Consider the following 20,963-nt stretch of genomic DNA (forward strand, 5'->3'; position numbering starts at 1 on the left):
TTTAAATCCTATGAGAAAGAAGTATAGATGTAGCTGAGGCTTCAGTCTTTAGTTTGAGAATGAAAAACTTGAAGAATCTATTATAGTTAGCAGTTTTAGGTCCCAGGAAAGCTGCTAGTGGTAGAGGGAGAAGGAATGATGAGGCTAGATCAGACCTGGAAGACATAAGGAGGGCTGTATTTTTTTAAGGCATAAATATCAAGACCAATATTATAAACTTGTGAAGGTTAAACAGTATTCAACCTTTGCTTCTCAAAAGCTAGATGCAACTCAAGAGCCCTAGGAGATGGCGGGGGTGTGGAAAGAATCAGTGAGTGATTTGAGGAGTGTATAGAAGGTGAAATAAGAAAAGGTATTAACATTTACCTTTAATGTTCTAAATTGTTCTGCTGTTTGTGAGTAAAAACTAAGGCACGCAATGGGGAAAGACAACACAGAAGCTAATTCTAGTGCCCAGTCACTGCCCAGGGACTGGAGCCAAGATCAGATGAGTCAGATGTTGGGAAGAATAAGCCAAAAGTAACATTTTCAAGCCCCCATCATTCCAAAACCATGTAGCTGCATCTTAACAGATTATCTTATTTAATTCAGGCAGCTTCATGAGGTTTTTACAGATGAGGAACTTGAATCTCAAATGCCTCAGGTAAATTACCTGGAGTCATACGATGTTTTAATAATAGATCCGTAGTTCAGATCCAGGTCTCTCTGACTTGAAAGCTCATTCTCCCTCTGCTTCATCATTCTGCCTCAGGAAAAGAGGAAGGGAACATGAGTCATGAGGTCAGGTGCTATGGCAAATTTGCACACACTGCTTCTGTCCACAGCGGGCCTCTCAGTTCTGCATTCTGCTTTCCTGGTCACGCCTGATTCTCTCATAAACTAGCTCAGCCTCACTGCCACAACTCCTTGTGGACAGGTGGACGTATCCAGGAAAGCTTCGGGCCTGGGATCTTGGGAGCCTAGATTTGGTTTGGGAAAAAAGCAAGACTGGCCTCTGAGCTGCAGAGCTTGAAGTCAAATGTGTCTGAAAGGAAGTCCCCAAGTTGGAAATCTAAATTGAAATCCTGGCCAGCAGAACCAAGGTGTCAATCCAATGGAGTGAGAAAGTATCGGGGTCTGAGGCTATGCGAAAGAAATGAGGCTTGCCAAACCAGAGCAAGAGGCGTAAGAACAGAGGAGAGAAGGCATTCTCTGTTCGATAAGGCTCCTGAGATAGTGAAAATCCACTAAACAGAATCAAATAGGTACAGTTTGTTTAGATTTTGGTTCCCTGTCACTTATAAGCTTTGTGACCTTGGGCAAGTTCCTTAGACTCTCTAGGACTCAGTTTCTTCATGTGTACAATGTAAATATTTAAGGTTGAATGAATTAATGTATATAAAATATCTCACCCTGTATTCATAAGTGCTCACTAAGTTGCAGCTGTTTTTGTTAATTATTGTCAACCCTGGTTGAGAAGAGAGCTGTAAGAGGTTGGATGTGGTTAATGCTTCAAGAGCCACACCTGACACCATGTTCTCCCAGAGCATTCTGGGAAGTATCCTCTTGCCCCCTTTCCCTAATGTTGGAGACAACCAGACCACAGGGGATCCATGACATGGATCTCACAGGGTCCTAGATGGGGCAAAGAGCTAGGTAACTGTCACTAGTATTTGCAGTGTTTATAGAGCTAAATGCAGATACCAGCAGACATGTCCTGAAGGGGAACTAAGGTGGAAAAAATGCAAATTTGAGGTTTCATCAAAGCAGTTAAGAAGAGGAGTCAAGGCTCACAGCCCAAACCAGGAAACTGGAGGAACCAGGAAAGCTGAGAGTGAAGAGAAAGGAGCATGTATTCAGGAGTCAGCTAAAATGGATCCCCAAGGTGGAGTGCCCACACTGGCTATGGTAGGGCTTTAAGAGGTTCCAGTGAGGTTTTGTTTGGTCTTAGACAAACCAGTTCACTTGAAAGAACCAGATTAGGAGAGACAGAAAAAGGGATAACTGTTAAAATCTAGTGTGACCTCTTGAGAAGGCAGTGTTCTTCAAGAATCATAAGCCTAAGTGCAAGTGTTAGATCTTATTCTACCATACGATTCCCCAATCCTGGAAGTGACGAGAAGTCTTTGGCAACTGTAGCCCTCTATCTCAAATCCTAAGAAACTTCTTCCTGGGGGCACAAGTATGTACTGGTTCTCATCCACCCAAAGTGTATTCATTTCCCAGGAAAGTGAACTAAGAGCTGTTCATCTGATTCTCTCCCCTACTTCCCACTCTTGATTACCTGTCTCCTGGAAAGGGAGAAAGAGGAGTCTTAACCTTGAATGTGATGAATTGATTTCACCTTAGGACTGGCACAGTTCTCCGTCAACATACTGTGCTGCCTTAATGCCCAGATGGATTTAGAAAAGAGCTTAGGAATCTTCTTTCTCCTCATACCCTACCAAAATTTATTGTTTGAAATAAATTCCGCTGAGGTTTCTCAAATGGTCATTTCTGCTGTTCTCATTGGACTGAAGGATAGGAAATACCATCTGCATTCTCTTAGAATTAGGGTACCATACAGAAAAACAGCTTTATTTCCTCTACCTCCTATTATGTTACTAATGTGAGGCGGAAAAAGAACGATGGTTTTGGCTGTGGGTGGTAAGAAGCACTGGGTCTTTTTCAAAAAAGCAGGCATTTCTTGCTATGAAACGACATTGCTTGTTTTTGGAGAATTTCTTTAGAATGTAGCCTTTAAATTTGTTTTTAGTCCAGGGGGGAAAAAAAAAGAGAACCAGTGTTTCAGTCTCTATATTCAACAGGAGAATGTAGAATCCATGATTTGTCTGTATTTCTCTAATTTGTAAAGGATTAATTCACTGCTGACCTAAATTCTTTCACAGTAGCAAAGTGAGAACTGTTTCCAAGCAACCAGAAATTACTGACATGAGGATTCAATCTTTCAGCATTTTTCACAAAAGCCAGGAAGTCTGTTCTGCTGGTCAGATGAATGGAAGATGTGTGATGAGAAGCATGGGACCTCCGAAAGACCACCAAAGCTGCTTATGACTCTAGAATACACCCTCTGTCTGTACAGTCAGGACCATGCATTTTGGTTGGAAAAACACTCACAGTTCCATTTACCGAGAAATCCCAAAAGACTCTTCATGGGCTTCTTATTCTGATTGAATGTCAGTACAGTAGAACAGTTTTCCCAACAAAAACATGGAACTAAATGTCTTCTTCAGTCTTAGGAATTGAAATTGTGTCTACTTTTTTTTATAACTTGAATTTTTATATATTTGCAGAGCAGATTAACTGAGACAAAGTGGGCTCAGTCAGACCCGTGCTCGACACACGGGAAGTACTCAGTGGAGCTTTGGAGATGATTTAATCATTGGTGATGGAGGGGTGAGGCCAGCCTAATGGCAAATCAGAACCTCTCCATGGATAACAGGGAAGTTTGTGTACTCAGCAAAAAAAAGATTCTTTTTTTTAAGTTGAGTGACCCATTTCATTTTACAAATGAGATAATGAAGTTGTTTGCCCAACTTTAGTGGTGGTCAAGGAGAGATCTTAATTCCTAACTATTAAATTCTTCTCTACTTCTTAGTGAATAGCATCCTAATTTGAAGTTCTCTAACAACCTCCTCCAGGTTCATAGTTTGAACTATGGCAAACCATTAGAGTCAGGCTGATCTGAATTTCTAGGAGGATACAAAATGTAAATATTTTGTAACAGAAACAAATAAAGGAAACTCAGATAGCTCACTTATAATTACTGCCTGAACAAGGTACTATTTGAAACTGTATACATTTCAATGTCTCCCAAATGTCTATAAATGCTCACACATGAAAGACCTCTAGTAAATTTCTATTTTATGACTCTTAGATACTTAATGTATAAAATAAGAGTATTATTTATTTAGAGAAGATGTTGTTAGAATTTTAAAAACAATAAGTGCAATCCCTGGTGCCTTTTCCTTTTTCCTGATATGAATTCCTTTTCATATCAATAAAATATGATATAATAAAGGCTTGATTAAGGCAACCAAAATGAGGGAACAATTATATATGTAGAGCCAGAAAATAGGAAAAAGAAATTTTCACAGAGGAGGTGAGACCAGCAACCCCTAAAAGATTCCACAGCAAAGAAAGTGGTAAATGGAGTGAGCATTCCGGAAAGAGGGCCTATCACTCAAGAGTATAGACCATGAAGTTCTTGAGAATAGAGGCAGAAAATATGCCTGAAGGAATAAGAAGAGGCCAATCATTTAATCTGGCCTTTTTTTCTCTACTCAGCATTGTATCGTTGAAAACTTTAAGAAGGTGGGTGTATGATGCTATTTGCATTTCAGAAAGAAAGATTTATGAGTAAATACTACTTACTGTCTCCATCTGTGCTAATAGAACTTTGTCCTTACCACAGTGGAAAGAATATAACCATTGGGTTACAGAATTATTTATAACAAAGACATAGCTAGGACTAGATTTCCTCCAGCTTTATGATTACTGCCTAACTTAAAATAGAATCTAATCTCTATTTGCAACTAAAATCTCCTCTGGGGCTGTATGATAATAGACAATCTAAATTTTTCAGAAATTTTGATGTATTGATGGAAAAATAAATTCTCTCCTACTCTTTTTACATGTCTGAGAAGTGACAGAAATTGGGGAGGGGCTGAAAGACATACAATTTAAAATAGTATCTTATTCAGACAATTTCAATTAACATCTGAGTTATCTTTATTACTTTTAAATACAGAAGAGATAAAATATATGGAAATTGGATCAACTTATCTTTTCTAGTTTATAAAGAACAGGAAAATCTTGAGAAAAGGAAACAATCAACATTATAATCAAAGTTATTTTATTTTCAAGACTTAGTGTCCAAATTATTAAGCAGATGACAAGAAATGAAGGACAAAAGGGCAGAAAAAAATAAAACTAGTTTCAGGAATAGACCATTTACCTTCTTGATACTTTCTTTGTTAGAGTTTGCACTATAGTAATTTCTATTCCTCTGAGAATTTGTTTAAAAACGAAAGTACTGTCATTGGGCTTCTGAAAATGGAAAGATTACCCAGGTTGAGTTAAGATTTTCTGTCTTTTCCCATGTGAATGTGTGTCTTGATTTGGTATCAATAAGTCCAAGTTCACATCAATTCTTCATCAAGCTGCACAGAGTGGTGATAAGCAGGAGTCTGAGGCCATGACTTGATCATTGTTGCTGAAGGCACAGCTCAGCAGAACCAAAGGCTGCAGCCCTGGCCCAAGACCAAAAATGGCTTAGTGTCTATCACAACTGAAGGTCTATTTTTACATCCAGGATTAAGTGTGAAGGTTCTTTTATAGGCTGAGCAAAACAGTAGTTGTGCCATCTTTTGTTAGGAGTTCTTGGAAAAATCTTTTACATCCTCTTACTTTCAAAAGATCTGTATCCTTATGTTTTAGATGTGGCTCTCGTGAACTCATTTAACTGAGTTTTATCCAATTCAGCATTATTTTTCTTTAAGTTAGATCATTTATCCCAATTATAGTAAATGAAATTCCTCATATGTGGGTTTAAACCCACATAAATCTTATTGTGTGATTTCTGTTTGTCTTGCCAATTTTGGGCTCCTTTTTCTCTTTCATCTTGCCTTCTATTGGACTGATTACTTTTGACAATTCCAGTTCCTTCCCCTCTACCAGTTTAGGGGTTATGTGCTCCGTATCTGTTATTTTTATGATTACCCTTTAGCATGCATCTTTAATTTATTAAAGTCTAGTATTAATTGACATCTTTTCCCCCCAAGAAAATGGAGAGCTTACAACACTTTAACTCTATCATTCCTCTTGATGGATATATTATTGTCATGTATTTTAATTATACATGTGTAAGAGAATATATTAAAGATTCATGCTTTATATATTTAGGTATGTACATGTAGATATATTCTACAAATTTTGATATTTTATTTTAATCTCAATTTTCATTTAGATTTACCCACCATTCTTATTACTTCATTTGATCTTTTTCCTTCCTATGTTTCTGAGCTTTCTCCTGGTATAATGCTCCTACTACTTCTGCTACATGTTTAGAAATTCTAATACAGTGGATCTACTGAAGGTGAACTGTCTCATGTATTTGTTATCTTATAATGTGTTTATTTTGCCTCCATTCATGAGGGATATTTGCACTGGGAATAGGTTTCTAGACTGTCAGTTACTTCCTTTCAGCGCAGTACAGATACAATTCCACTGCTTTGTGCTTCCAGTGTTTTACATTTGAGAAGTTAGCTGTCAGTTTAATTGCTCCTTCAAAGGTAATTTGGCTGATTTTAAGATTTTTCTCTTTATTTTTGGTTTTCCAAAATTTGTATGCACCTATGATTATGTGAATATACATGTATGTGTATGTGTGTATATCAACAGATGATTGATAGATGGATGGAAGGAAGGAGGGGAGGAGGCAAAGAGAGATGGAAGAAAGAGAGAATAGGAGAAAAAAGGAAGAATTTTGAATGTTACTAAGCAGGCTTTTTCACACTCCAGATACACCAATGCTTTTTTGCACTCTCCTTTTGCCACCATCTATGTAGAAAGTACTCAGAAAGTGAGAGATACTTTATTTACTGCCCTCTGAGGGTGGGCATATACCACTTAGAACACAGAGTCAAAATGTTGACATTGATTTCCAAAGTAGGCTCTTAAAACTCATTGAGGAGAGGACAACCTTGAAAACAAAGGTTTTCACTGAAGGCTGAGATCTTTGAGAGACAAAGGACTTTTTGAGTTTAAACTCAAAGCGAAAAGTTGAAACTAAAAATAATAAATTTGAGAAAAATCATGAAGATTGTAAGACAAGTTTTCTTTATATAAGATGAGGGGATAAAATAATTTCTTCTCTGGGGAAGCACTTCTTTTTCATGTATATAGAAAATAGAGCAAAATAGTAAATGATTTATAGATCACGGACAAAGGGTTCACTGTCTTCAACCCCAAACTCTAGAGCAATTCCTCTCAGAGGGAAATGATAGAATCCCCAGATAAGTTTTAGAGGACACCTTGAGAGAGGCATTTTTGCCTCACTTCCCAAGCAGAAAGCCCTGTAGAGAAGCTATTTGCTTGGTGCAGTTAAGTAAGAAAGAGCAGAATAGTCTGAGTGGGCTACCTTGGCAAATGGGCCTAAGAGCAACAGCAGAATTTAAATCCTCACAGCGTTGTAGAGAAAGGTTTTCTGTGTCCCAGGAGAGCAGTAGAAAAGGCTGAAACTAGGCAGACTAGAGAATGCAGACCTGTTGACCCGTGGCCATAGTGAAGCCAGGGTGACCTCAGCAGAGCCAGTGCATGCAAACAAATGATCAAAGACCAGTGCTGAAAACGTAAAAGGTGTTGAACACCCACATAGGACAGAAGACAGAAGTGGACCAGATGTCTCAATCCAATACCAGGACAATATATACACTCACTGCTTCTCCCCACCCCAGTGTTTAGATCACCCACTGGAAAGAGGTGGAAAAGTAAAGAAATAAAAGCAGGAAGGAAACCCCTGAACTAGACTGAATATTTTCCTAAAGGTCAACAAATATCTGGAAATGAACACGTTTTCCTGGAAGCAAATAGATCAAGAAGTTTGCTATTTATCAGAAGGGAGCGTTAAGCAGTAGTTGGCTCAGTTACAGAACAATAAAGGAAGTCATAGCTTTGGTAGTTGCATCACAGTGAAAGATTCATGCCTGGCATGTAGATATATGGAAATGATGCATTCACTTAGTCACAATGTACAAGGTAACTGTCAGATCACAGAGAGGTTTGATTGGGTTTTGGCAGCACAAGGGTTGGTTAGCAGTACCTGATAGGGCCTTTCCAGTGAGGTTGAAGAGAGTCCTCCTTCCAGAGGTGTCTTTTTTTCCAATAGACAAAATCTCTAGGTTGTAATACGTGATGCTTAAGGCCTTCATCTACTGAGAGTGTACTCTGAAAAAATTGCTCTACCAAAACATGGTTATCTTTAATAGAAGCAATTAGGCCTTTGCAATATTGGATTGTCTCTATCAGTTGTGGGTCAAAGAGGCAGGAACCAAGTGCATTGGGTGTCCTGTGACTGTCTCAAAAGGTGAGGGTTTATGAGTTCCAAAAGGGGTGGATCTGCAGTTTAGAAGGACCAACAGCAATGCTTTTGGCCAAGGTATTTGGAGGGCCTCTACAAATTTTGCCAGTTGAGTCTTAGTAATGCTGTTAGTACCTTTGACTAAAACAGAGGATTGAGGGTGATAAGCACAGTGAAAGTGTTGTATAACTGGCCAAGTAGCACAGACTTGTTGAAGTACCTGACGAATAAAATGGACTCCTTGGTCACTATGAAGCTCAAGAGGAATTTCCCAGGTAGGGATAATCTTTTCCAAAAGGATTTTAGCTACAGAAGAGGCAATATCCTGTCTTTAAGGTAAGGCTTTTATGTGAAACATACAGACCATGACTAAAACATATTTATATCCATGAGACAGAGGAAGTTGTATAATATCCACTTGTCAGATCTTGAATAGTCCATTAGGTAATTTCAAATGTCCAGGAGCAGTACGAGCAGGCTTCCCTGGGTTGTACTTCAGTCAAATGAAACAAGTGAGGCAGACACTTTTGAAGCCTTGTTAATATTTCCCAACCAATAGTGATTCTTGAATAATGAGTACTATCATTTTGTCAGTAGATCAATGGTTTAATGCACGTACAGTGGTGAGGAGTAGTCATTTTAGAGTCTCTAGTATTTGGTTCTAGCCAGAGCTTTCTCTTTTTATCAAATCAACAATTGTTAAATTTCCAGTCTTGTTTTTCCTTTTCTGAGGCCAATTGTTGTGCTTCTATAGCCAGTTTTTCTAAGTTATCATTTGAAGAAATATCCCTTTGGACCATGACAGAGCTTTGGTTGCTGACAGACCCTTTAAAGACAGTGTTCTTTAAGGAAATATCAACAAGGTGATTTCTCTTGGCTTCCCAAGAGTCAAGTTTAGAATGCCCCAGAATCATAAGAGCTAGAGTGGCAGGTAAAAGTATTGCATCCAATAATTCCTAAACATAGGGGACATTTAAAATTTTATTCCCACTGAAAGTAAAGAAGACACATTGCCCCCACAACATTCCAAAATCATGAGCTACTCTGAAAGCATATCTACTATCAGTATAAATGCTGGCAGTTTTGTTCTTGACAAAGGTACAAGCCCATGTAAGAGCATATAATTCAGCCTGTAGCCATAGGTAAAGATGCTACCTCAACAACATCCAAAGGAGCTGCAATAGCCTACCCAGCACAATATTTGCCATTGTTACCTTTTAAATAGGTATAATACAATCAGTGAACCATGAGAAGTCAGCATTACCCAAAGGTGTTTCCTATAGATCATCACAAGGAGTCAAGAGCTGGTCCATTGGCATTAAGCAGTCGTGAGAGACTTCATTGGTGATGAAGAGGAAAAGAGTAGCTGGGTTAAGGTTTTTAAAATGTAAAAGAGTTATATGAGGAGCAATTAACAAAAGGACTTTATAGGAAGTGAGGTGGCTGACTGAGAAATGTTGAATGTGTTGAGAGTACAGGAGTACTTCTACTATATGAGGTACAAAAATGGTCAAAGGTGATCTCATAACAGTTTTTTTGGTGTCATTAACCAAAAAGGCAGTGGCCTTAATGGCTCTAAGGCAGTAGGTATCTGAATGACACAGAGTCTATTTGCTGGCTATAATACCCTATAGGTCAATGGTGATTCCCATGTTGTTGGGTGAGTACTCCAAGGGCATTCTCTTCCTTTTCTTATGTAAATAGGAAAAAGGGAATCTGATAATTGGGATGCCCAAGAGCAGATGGGTTTATCAAACTCTCCTTTAAGGTCTTATTGACTATGTCATCTGGTTCTTCCCATAAAATTGGGTCAAGGTGTTGCTGTTTAGTAAAACATACAGAGGTTTGATTGGAGGAGAGAAATTTGGATTCCAATTTTGGCAATAACCAACTAGCTTGAGAAAACCTCACAGTTGGCACTTGGTTTTGGATTTGGGGAAACTTGGGACACTATGAAGTATATCTGAACCTAGTTGTAGCCCTTGTTCTGATGTCAAATGCCCTAAATATCAAACCAGGGTTTGGGCAAACTATAATTTTTCTTTGGTGACCTTATGTCCCTTTAAGGCTAAAATCTTTAGCAAGTGGATGCTGTCTTCCTGTGAGGAGGCTTGAGAAGGAGACCAAAAAAGCAAATCATTTACATATTGTAACAAAGTAGAACCTCTAGGGAACTTATACCATCCAGATCAGCCTTTGGGATTTTTGAGAAGTAAGAAGGACTCTCAGTAAAACCCTGAACCATTACCATCCAGGTGAACTGTTTTTCTTCCCAAGCGATGGCAAAAAGGTATTGGCTAGCTTCATCAACTGTAAAACTAAAGAATACACTGCAAAGCTCAGTACAATAAAAAATTTGCTTCCAGCAGAAATGGATGTTAGTAACAAATAAAGGTTATGAACAACAGCATGTCAAGGGATAACAATGTTGTTTATTGCTTGGAGGTCCTGGGCAAAGGGTCCTCCACCCTTGGCCCTTAGGTTTTTCACCTGTAAAATAGGAGTATTAGAAGGACAAATACAAGGGATAATAGACCTTGAGCCTTGTAATCTTCCATTATGGGATTTATGTCTTAAAGGGCTTCTTTACCTTTAGAATATTGATTAATTCTGGGAAGAGGTTTTGAAGGATATACCTGAATCTTGATAGGAGGTACACTGTGAATTTTGCCAGTATCAACCAGAGATTTTGCCCATAAAGAGGGTGATAGCTGATTTAACAGGGGACAAGTGATCAGTGTTTCCAGATTCAGCTCTAGTGCCATCAGAGAGAACACAAATAAAGGATATCAAAGGGTCATTTAGTTCATCTGATTGGTTATTTTGATAACTACTGTCAAATTTTAGAATTATTAACCCCTTTTGGGAGAAAGAAGTTCCAGTATGATGGTTCTCTAAGAAGTTTTGGCCTAATACATGGAGAGGGGCAGAGGAACTAAGGAGAAAAGGGTGTATATCTCTCAAGGAGCCCAAACAAAAGAGAATAGTTCAGAGACAGGAACCTCTTGAGGTTTATTAGAGATCCCCACTATTTAAACTGTTTTAGTACTTTAAGGCAGGGGCTCCTTTAACAGTAGTGGGGTTGAGCACCAAGAGTGTGGCTCTGGTGTTAATCACGATGGGAAGAGATTCATCCCAGTCTGGAGAAATGTTTCTCCAAGCCAATTAAGAGGGAAGGTTAGGAAGGACCCCAGCAGTTCTTCGGAGCCCTATCATTGAGAATTGAGAGGATGTTGGAAAGGATGGCTGGAAGGCTGAAGGCGCCTAAAGTGCTTAAATTTGTAACAATCTCTTTTCCAGTGCCCTGGGCTCTTGGCAATAATAGCAGAAACTAGGAGGGTTTCATTTGGGGGCCTTCATTTGCTGGAGTTGAAGAAGTTAAGAATTTTAGCAGTCTTTCTTTTAGGTGACTGATGTAGAGTGCAAGAAAGCTGGTTTGCCAGATTAACTAACTCTGGAGTGGACATGGTTTCCATTCCATCCTGGTCCTTTTTACTAAAGGGAAAGGTCCTGGTTCAGCCCATTAATAAACATAGAATTAAAAGCTACCTGGGTGAAATCAACAGCTGAAGGAAGACTAGAACTTTCTTTAAAAAGAATCTGAAGTCAATTATAATAGTTATGTACAGGCTCATCAGATTTTTGTGTGCAAGCCTGAATTTTGTTCCAAGCAACAGGCTTTGGAAAAGGCCTAGGAATTGCCTGACGAAGTTGCCTAACAATTGCCTAAGCTTGATCATGTAATAAGTTAGTGGGATGGTCTCCTGGTTGTAATTCTAGAGACCTTTCAGGATTTTCCCAGTTAGCTCTTTTCAGCCAATGCTGGGCCTGGCCTTCACCAACAAGTATGAACTAGCTGGTGTAAGTCAGAGAAACCAGGTTGATAAGTTTGAATGACTATTTTAAATTCCTCAGCAAATCTCTGAGGATGTTTGGTTGCCTTGGGACAATCTTTGACTGTGCTTGCAGTTCAGCTTTCAGCTTTCAGGGAGTATAAGAATTTAAGGGTTTAGCTTCTGGCGTGTTTTGATGAGTTCAGAGGAATAGGCAATGGGAAGAACTTCCAAGAAAAGGGAGGTGCAGGGGGAGAATTAGTGTGAGGGAACTGAGGGTGAAGAGGAGGTGCAGGCAGCGCAGAAGGGAGGAGGAGCCTGAGACAAAGAAGCCAAGGAAAAGAGCCGGAGGCTTCAGAAGCCACTTTATCTTTCTTTAATCATTTGCTTACCTCAGTTAATCTTAAAATCTTATTTTTCAAAGAGGCAATTTTAGGTTCCTGATAATGTTTGGAAGACTCAAAATGCCAATTGAAATAGGCATACCATTCAGTTCTGGAAATTTTAGAGCTATTGTAATCCAATTCGGTTTAAAAAAATTAAGTTTGGGGATTTCAAAAGTTCCCCACAAGGGCCATTGATATTGTAAATTGCCTTTGATCAGGTGGGTCCTTTTAGGTAGAAATATGCGAGAGGAAGGACCACGGTTTTTAAACACAAAGTTGGCCAGAGTCCCTGTGGGAGCACCCTCAAAATGTTTAGATAACTGGGATCGCATTTCTCCAGGGTTTTTCTCTAGAGTAAAAGAATAATTTTCAAACAATTTAAACAGCTTACAGCTCAAATAACTCAATTCAAACAGTTTGTAGCTCAAATAGCTGCAGGCCTAATACCAGCCAGTTCTAAGGGAACAGCTTGGTCCTGTAGAAGCCAGGCTGAAGGCTTCTCGGCCAGTTGCCATAGAATAGTCCCTTTTCCAAATGAATGGACCGGAGGCTGAAGTGGCACAGTTTCAGTGAAACAACCCCTGTTCCCAAAGGAATGAGCCAAAGCCTTCTCATCCAGTTTCAGTTGAAACAGTCCAATCTCAAAATCAGACTGAAGTGCCAAACAACTCTTCACATATAGAACAAGGCCTTAAACAAAAAGGATGAAACTTTAAAAGAGATCCCAAATAAAGCCTGGAGATCTTCAAATGCAGAGGGCGTGATCTTGGATCCAGGAGAAAGACATAACTTCAGACTTCAGGGTTGGTGATAACAGCAGTGAGTTCAATGGACTCACTTGTGGGTACCACACTTGCTTGCTCACCGGCCTCCAGGGGTCTTCTCTGGTCCCTGTATGGGCCACAAAAATGTTTTCCTAAAACAAACAGACTGCTAGTTATTTCTCCATCAAAAATGGGTTTATTTGGGATCAGCAGACAGCTGCAACTCAGGGTCTGCAACCATGGCAAGCCACAAGCAAGTTGCCACACAGTAAGGGAAGGAAAACACTTTCATAGAGAGGAGAAGGAAGTGGGGGGTGGAGGCAGTTCTAATAACAGTCCATGGCTTTTCATTGGCTGAGTTCTTGCCAGGAAAGAAGAGGAGTCTTTCTTCTTCCTGTCGGGCTCTGCTGTCACTGCAGTGTGTAACCACTCCCTCTTCTGGCCTTCTGACTCTATTTAATTGAGGTTTCTGTTTATTAATTTTTTTATTGAATTTGTCTTCTTTATTACCTCTATTACCTACACCAGGTACACTGACGATATTCAATAAATATTTGTGGAATTTGCATGAGGGATTTGCATTTCTTAATGTCAGCGAGATATAATCTCAAATTGGAAATTACTGACATTATAGAAAAATTAAATCATTTATACAGCCATTTAATAAATAGTTCTAAATTCTAGAATAGGTATGATGTGGCATGTCTGTGATGTCTTGCATATTTCAAAGTGCCAGATACTTAGAATCACAAACTGAACGTATCATTTAACTAAAATCAAACAATCCACCCTCACAGCCACCTTCTCCTGACCTTTTCAATAACATTTCCTTATGCCTCTATAATGACTTAAAAGCCCATACATTTTCTCAATTCTTTCTCGCAACAACTTCAAGTGTTTAAGTGACTTTCCTTATTCTCAATGTTACTTTTATTCATTATACTATTAATACCTCTACCATAAGAGGTTAATAGAGATAGTATGGGAAAATATAAAAATAATTAAAGATGGAGTAAGAAGGTTTATGTCTGGATAGCCACTCGATGGCTTTGTGCACAAGAAGGAAATACTAATAGTTTGGAATATAAGTTCTCATAAGTAGAGTGCAAGCCATCTTCATAACAGTTTTGCTGGAAAGATTAAATGTGATTATGAAAAGTTTCTGAAAAGTGTAAATTAAATGTGATTATGAGTATGAAAGTTTTGGTTAATTATAATTTACTATGTAAGTGCCAATTATTATTGTGATCTTAGAGAGGAAAGGTGAAGAAACATTTAGATTGAGATAATGTGCCCACTATCAGAAATCCACTTAACTGCCTAAGATCTATACTCAACTACTTCGGCTTGCTTGAGGTGATGGTGATTTTTCATCTAGAAAGAACCTTTGTGTGTATGTCATCTCATCATGAATTATTACATTTGTCAAAAAGCCCAAGATCATCAGGTTTCTCACTCCCAATGTTCTCTTTAGGGAAGGTATCAAAAGGAAAAAATTAGCATTAATGTAGAAGTTTATTGTATTAATTTAATTATATAAATGAGGCTCAGATATATATATATATATATATATATATATATATATATATATACACACATATACACACACACATATATATATGTATGTATGTATCCTTTGTTAGTGTGAAAATGACTAAATCACATTACTCTTGGAGGACAGGCAAATAAGAACAGAATGTGTTTATTACCAATAATGCTCAAAGAAAAATTTTTTTTAAATTATTTATTTATTTATTTATTTTTTATTTATGGCTGTGTTGGGTCTTCGTTTCTGTGCGAGGGCTTTCTCTAGTTGTGGCAAGTGTGGGCCACTCTTCATCGCGGTGCGCGGGCCTCTCACTATCGCGGCCTCTCTTGTTGCGGAGCACAGGCTCCAGGCGCGCAGGCTCAGTAATTGTGGCTCACGGGCCTAGTTGCTCCGCGGCATGTGGGATCTTCCCAGACCAGGGCTCGAACCCGTGTCCCCTGCATTGGCAGGCAGATTCTCAACCACTGCACCACCAGGGAAGCCCTCAAAGAAAATTTTAAGATGAAGGCAAGAGATATAGGGAACATTTAGGTGGAATCATTGAGAGCTTTAACTTTAGACTATTTAATTCAGAAAGTAGTCAGACTCCCAGTTTTGTGAGTTGTAAGATGCAGATATTCAGGAACAGGAACATACCAGAGATAAGAAGTTCTGGGAATCCAGGAAGTTTTGTTACAGCAATGGTTTATATCAGCCAGGATTCTGGCACAATTCTAATTCACAGTGGATCCAGTGGGCCTAAGGATCTATGCTATGGTGATTTACCTGGTCTCTCAGTTGAAGTTTTAGAGCAGCTGAGAGAACCCTCTCTTTGATCCACTTACCTGTGGAATAAAAAACATTATTGTAGGAAGTGTCATGTGAAAGTTTCAGAAACTGTTCATCACCATCCCCCGAGCTGCCGCCACACCAACCAAGATAGGAAGCTAGAAACAATACCTTATCCGAGGAGGAATGGCTGAGATTTAGTGACATCATCAAAGATTTAAAGAGGTGGAAACCACCATTTCCCTCCAGTTTTATTGAGATATAACTGAATTGACATACATCACTGAATAAATTTAAGGTGTACAGCATAATGGTTTGACTTACGTATATTGTGAAATGATTACTGCAATAAATTTAGTTACCATCTGTCATCTCATTTAGGTACAATAAAAAGAGAAAGCAAAAAAATAAAAATAAAAATTTTTCCTTGTGATAAGAACTTATGTAATTTACTCTCTTAACATCTTTTATATTTATCACACAGCGGTATCATATCACATCATCCCTAGTACTTATTTATCTTGTAACAGGAAGTTTTTACCTTTCTCCAATTCCTAGTCCTCCCTATCCCCCCACCTTTGGTAACTACAGATCTGACCTTTTTTCTGTGAGTTTCGTTTGTGTTTTATTTTGTTTTTCAGATTCCACATATAAGTGAGATCATACAGTATTTGTCTTTCTCTGTCTGACTTATTTCACTTAAGGTTAATTCCCTCAAGGTTCATCAATATTGTTGCAAATGGCAAGATTTTCTCATTTTTATGGCTGAGTAATATCCTATTGTATACACAACTTATTTATCCATTCATCCATCAGCGGTCACTTAGGTTGTTTCCATACCTTGACTACTGTAAATAATGATGCTATGAACATGGGGCTGCATATACTTTTTGGATTCATGTTTTCATTTTCTTTAGATATATTGCCAGAAGTGGAATTGTTGGATCACACGGTAGTCCTATTTTTTCTTTTTTTTGAGGATCCTCGATACCATTTTCCATAGTGGCTGGACCACTTTACACATCCACTAACAGCGTTCGAGGGTTCCTTTTTCTCCACATCCTTGCCAGCATTTGTTATGTTGTCTTTTTTGTCCTGGCCATTGTAACAGGCATAAGGTGATGTCTCTTTGTGGTTTTGATGTGCATTTCTCTAACGGGTAGTTGCCATTTAGTTAGCCTGTATAGCTGCTGAAGACCCAGGTGGATTATGCTTGATAATGGAGGAGCACTGTAAACTTAGCAGGTGGCAGCCCCAGCCTCAGCTGCTGAGCTGGGTGTGGTTTGTGTCCTGGCACAGATCAACACAGCCTCTGGTGCTGGATATGCAGCTCTTCATCTGGCAAATGTGTTCTTGAATTTCCTGCATTAGGGAGGAAACTGATTTAGCTACTGCCACTGCAAAATAACAAACCTGCCAGAGCAGAGGCCAGTGCTAAGCCCTCATTATTGGATAATTTCTTGAGGAACCCAGCCAGCCAAGTGGAAGCATGAATACATCAGAACTTTTCTACTTTAAATTTAACCCTACCGGAATTGAAACCTGGTAAGTGATTTAACCTTCCCAGCATGGAAATCTTCTCTGGATATGTATTTGCCTCTCTTGCCCACGGTAACTCTGCCAGAACCACCATCTGAGGGCTTACCAAATGTTTGATCTGTCATTGTAGTCAGCAGGGGAGGTGAGACAGTTGGCATAGGACTATAGCATCTACTAGCTTTATCTTATAAACTAAACCCATAAGCAGGTAGCATAACAGAACAGTGTAAGGGCATTAATACTCAAAGTGCCAGCTCAGGCTTGGAGATTACACTCCCGGAACTATGCCCATGGTACTGTGTCTCTAATGGTTAGAGTACATGATTCTAGGCACCAAGGGCTAGAAGGGGTATTGACTCTGATCACCATCATTCCAAGTGATCCACTTGTAGGATCTTTCTATCTCCAAAATCTTTGGTCTGCTAAATTAAAAGCCAGGTTCCCAGTGGGTGAATGCTTCCACCAAGGATGCAGTAAAGGCTCCTCTGAACTTGACATTGTGACTACAGCCTGGACACTTTGGGCTGCTAATATCCATGTACTAACAGACAAAGAAAGCTACTCACATGAGGGAGAGCTGACTGATTACCATGATGAGCTGCCACCACAAAATAGAACAGGGCAGGAATGAGTTTATCTGGAGTCCAGGGAGTTTACCGAGGTGTCTATGTATCTTCTGTACCCAGTGACGAATGGGCAATTGTTGCAAACAAGTCTTGACAAAGGCAAAGAAATTAAGGGGCTCAGATCACTTGGGAATATAGGCCTGGATCACCCCACCAGATAAATTACCCAGACCAACTAAAGTGCTGACCAAGGGTGAGCAGTATCTAAAATGGGTGGTAGAGGAGAGGATGATGAGTACCATTATAGCCACATGACCTGTTACAGCCATGGGGACTATAGCTTATTTTATTTCCTGAGTCCTCTCACATTATCTTTGCAGATATTGTCAGTGCCCACCATCTAGAAGGGGCTTCTGCAGTAGGTTGGACTTGAATGAGGGCACAGGTGGGTCAGAGTGGTGCAAGAGACGATATACAGCAAACACTTCTTACGTACTGTTTGGAAATCTTCTCAGCTACACTACTTATTCCAGTCATGGTTGCCTTAACTAGTTCAGCACAAGTTCCAGCGAGTTTCATGCAGTTACAAACTGAGTTATCAGGCTCACACTGCTTAGCCTTTGCCTCGCCCCGCAGTCGGGAAGCAAGTCACCTGTGGGAAGCACTTAATGCTTACACATGCACAGACCAGAAATATGGAACAGTTAACAACCTGCAAGGTGACTGTTTTACCAATGGGAAATAGAAGCCAATGGACAAATGCTTTCTTCTTTGTGCCTCTGATAGTTCTGAGACATACTTTGTACTGTTTCTCAGATGGTCTTGGATCAATCAACCAGCCTGTAATACATTTCTGTACTGGTTCTTCTTTCCTGCTTTGCTCCCATGTCCCTCATGTCTGCTGCTAGAATCATACTCCCCAGGAAGGTACTCCCACATAAACCTGTCCTAGGCTCTGCTTCCTGGAGAGCGCAGTCTAAGATGCTCTGTGAGAAAGCTATTATTAGACCTGCAGTCCAGATGAGAAATAAATCCGTGACTTATTACCTAGAGTCTCACAGATGATGATGGTCTGAGCCATCATCCTAATCATCTTTTGACTCAAAATTGCTATATTTCACCCTGGTAGTCTCTACACCAGATCACTTCTCAATGAAGTTGGTAAATTCAATGACTTATCAAAGCTAGGAGATAGATAGGATATTGTCAGTTCTAGTGATTATGACTTAATGTCAAATCATGTTTTCTCTTTTATTCTAGTAAACTCAGAGGCAGAGAAACATGAAAGAAAATAGCAGATTTCTCTACTTTAAACAACAATACAGGAGGGGAATGCTATCGAATCTAGGCAGCCCTCTGTTTCCCAGTAACTGTGACGGCCCTAAGAATCATGGTGTCAAAGTTTGTGAAAAATGATGCATTCCTGCCCCCACTTTTGAAAACAAGACACTGAGGCCTGGAGAGATTAAGTTCTAATTTCACTAGCTTATTAGTGGCAGATATTTAAGTTGTGACTAGATAATCTAAAGGATGGAGTAATTATGCTTTTGGTAAGTTTAAATACAGGTCTATAGAGGAATCTGGGAATTTTCGACAAGGCCTCATGAGAGCCCTTCCAACACAGTGTTTCTCTGATTCTAAGTAATCATCACATCCAATGAATTAATTATGCCACATGATATTTTCCCAGTGCAATACAGATGGCTTCATCATATAATTTTAGGCTGTAGTTAGAGATGATTCACTGGCATTTTAAAGGCACTGTTGCAACTGTTCCCCGGAAGACACTCAAAAAGAATGCTTCAAATTGCTGTGTATTGAAAATGTATCACTTATCTAGTGACAAGTCCCTTTGCATCTGAAAGGGTCCATATGGAATGAAATTCTGGCAGGCTGGGTCAGAGATGCACACCTGGTATATACAGCCAAACTGCCCTTTAGAGCCTGAGCTGCAACGGGCATGCCTGTGCATCGGGGTCTAGAAGCCTATCTTGTACCATGTGCCAGCGTGGGTCAGAGCCAAATGACAGAACCCACTGTCAAAAGATCCTGGAAACTCTGAGTCAGGACAGCTAGAAAGCATTGGCAGAATACAGTGCCTCATTAAAAATGTGATGCTTGAATCCCTTCCACAGTCTCCCCGACAGACAGCTAGGTTCTCTCTGAACCCCACCACTAGCTGAATTAAATAGTGAATCTGCTGCTGTATGGGTTAAAGTAAACCTTCCTCTACTTGCTGAACATTCCTTTTGTCTCTAGAATTATCTTTGACGTTCAATCCATTCAACAAATATTTATTGAACACAATGTACATTGGGATCATGTTAGACGTTGGGAATATAAAGATGACTACAGGTTTGGGTATATCTCGCTTCTTCCAAGAAGTGTTTGAGGCTTTTGAAACCAAATGTAACATAAATAGCTCCCTCAAAGAACTCTCAATATGGAGCAGATACCAAAATGTAAACAAATGATTACTATAAGTGTTATGATAGAAGTGCTTCGAGGGACAGACTATCCACCTGGATGGTCAAGGAAGGCTTCTTGGAGATGGGATGTCTGAGTGGGCTGAGCATTGGAGGATTGGTGGAATTACCTAGATGATAAAGGGGGAAACAGCCTTGCAGACAAAGCAACACATGCAAAGGCAGAGAGTGCACGATACAGTCAAGAAGAGGCAACCAACTCAGGAAGCTGGTGTGAAGTGCCTGAGTAGGCTGGGCAAGCAGAAAAGGCCAAGTCATAGAATGTGCTGTAGAAGCTTAAACTTTATCCTGAAATCCATGGAGAGTGACAGAGGAGTTTTAAGTAAGGTAGCGATGTGTAGAGATCAATTACTGAACTGTTACACTAATCATTATAGCATCTTTGTAAACTGGGTCATAACTTCGGCAGGTCTCCCCATACATGTCTGCTAGTAAGTAGAGTAAGTGGAAACTTTCCCTACTTCAGAGCTGAAGGGAAGTCCATGGCAACTATAGCTCCCCATTGTCTTCCCTCTACATCAGAGTATATTTCCTATTATTTCAGACAGGAAGGAGATACAAATTAATAAGCAATTATAGTGGCAGTACTTTTCACAGATGATAATATTCTTTCCGACTTTTCCTACATCTGTTTCCTACCCGCTGTCTCTGGCTGTCTCCTCTACACCCTGTCTGCACATTTCTCAACCCAATCATATGTCGCTTGTCTTTTGTGCATTTAGCTGATCTCTGTATTCTCTGTCTTTCATCCAAACTCACCTTTAGAGGTTTTAGTACCATCCCAATTCTAGGGATAGCTTTACAACTCTTAACCTCTTGGAAAATTGAGTTGGTTGGTCTAGATCACTGTTCCAAAGGTAGAATCACATACTGCCTAATGCTGTTTCATAATGTAATTTAAAACTGGTCCTTCGGGAAACAGAGAAAAAAAGACAATACCCTGAGGGATCTGTGGTCTTGTTTTGTTTGCCTTTGGATCTCAGGTGACAAAAATAGATTATTAATAATTACCA

The sequence above is a fragment of the Eubalaena glacialis genome, chromosome 10 (assembly GCF_028564815.1).
Source record: "Eubalaena glacialis isolate mEubGla1 chromosome 10, mEubGla1.1.hap2.+ XY, whole genome shotgun sequence".
NCBI classification, from domain to species: Eukaryota; Metazoa; Chordata; class Mammalia; order Artiodactyla; family Balaenidae; genus Eubalaena; species Eubalaena glacialis.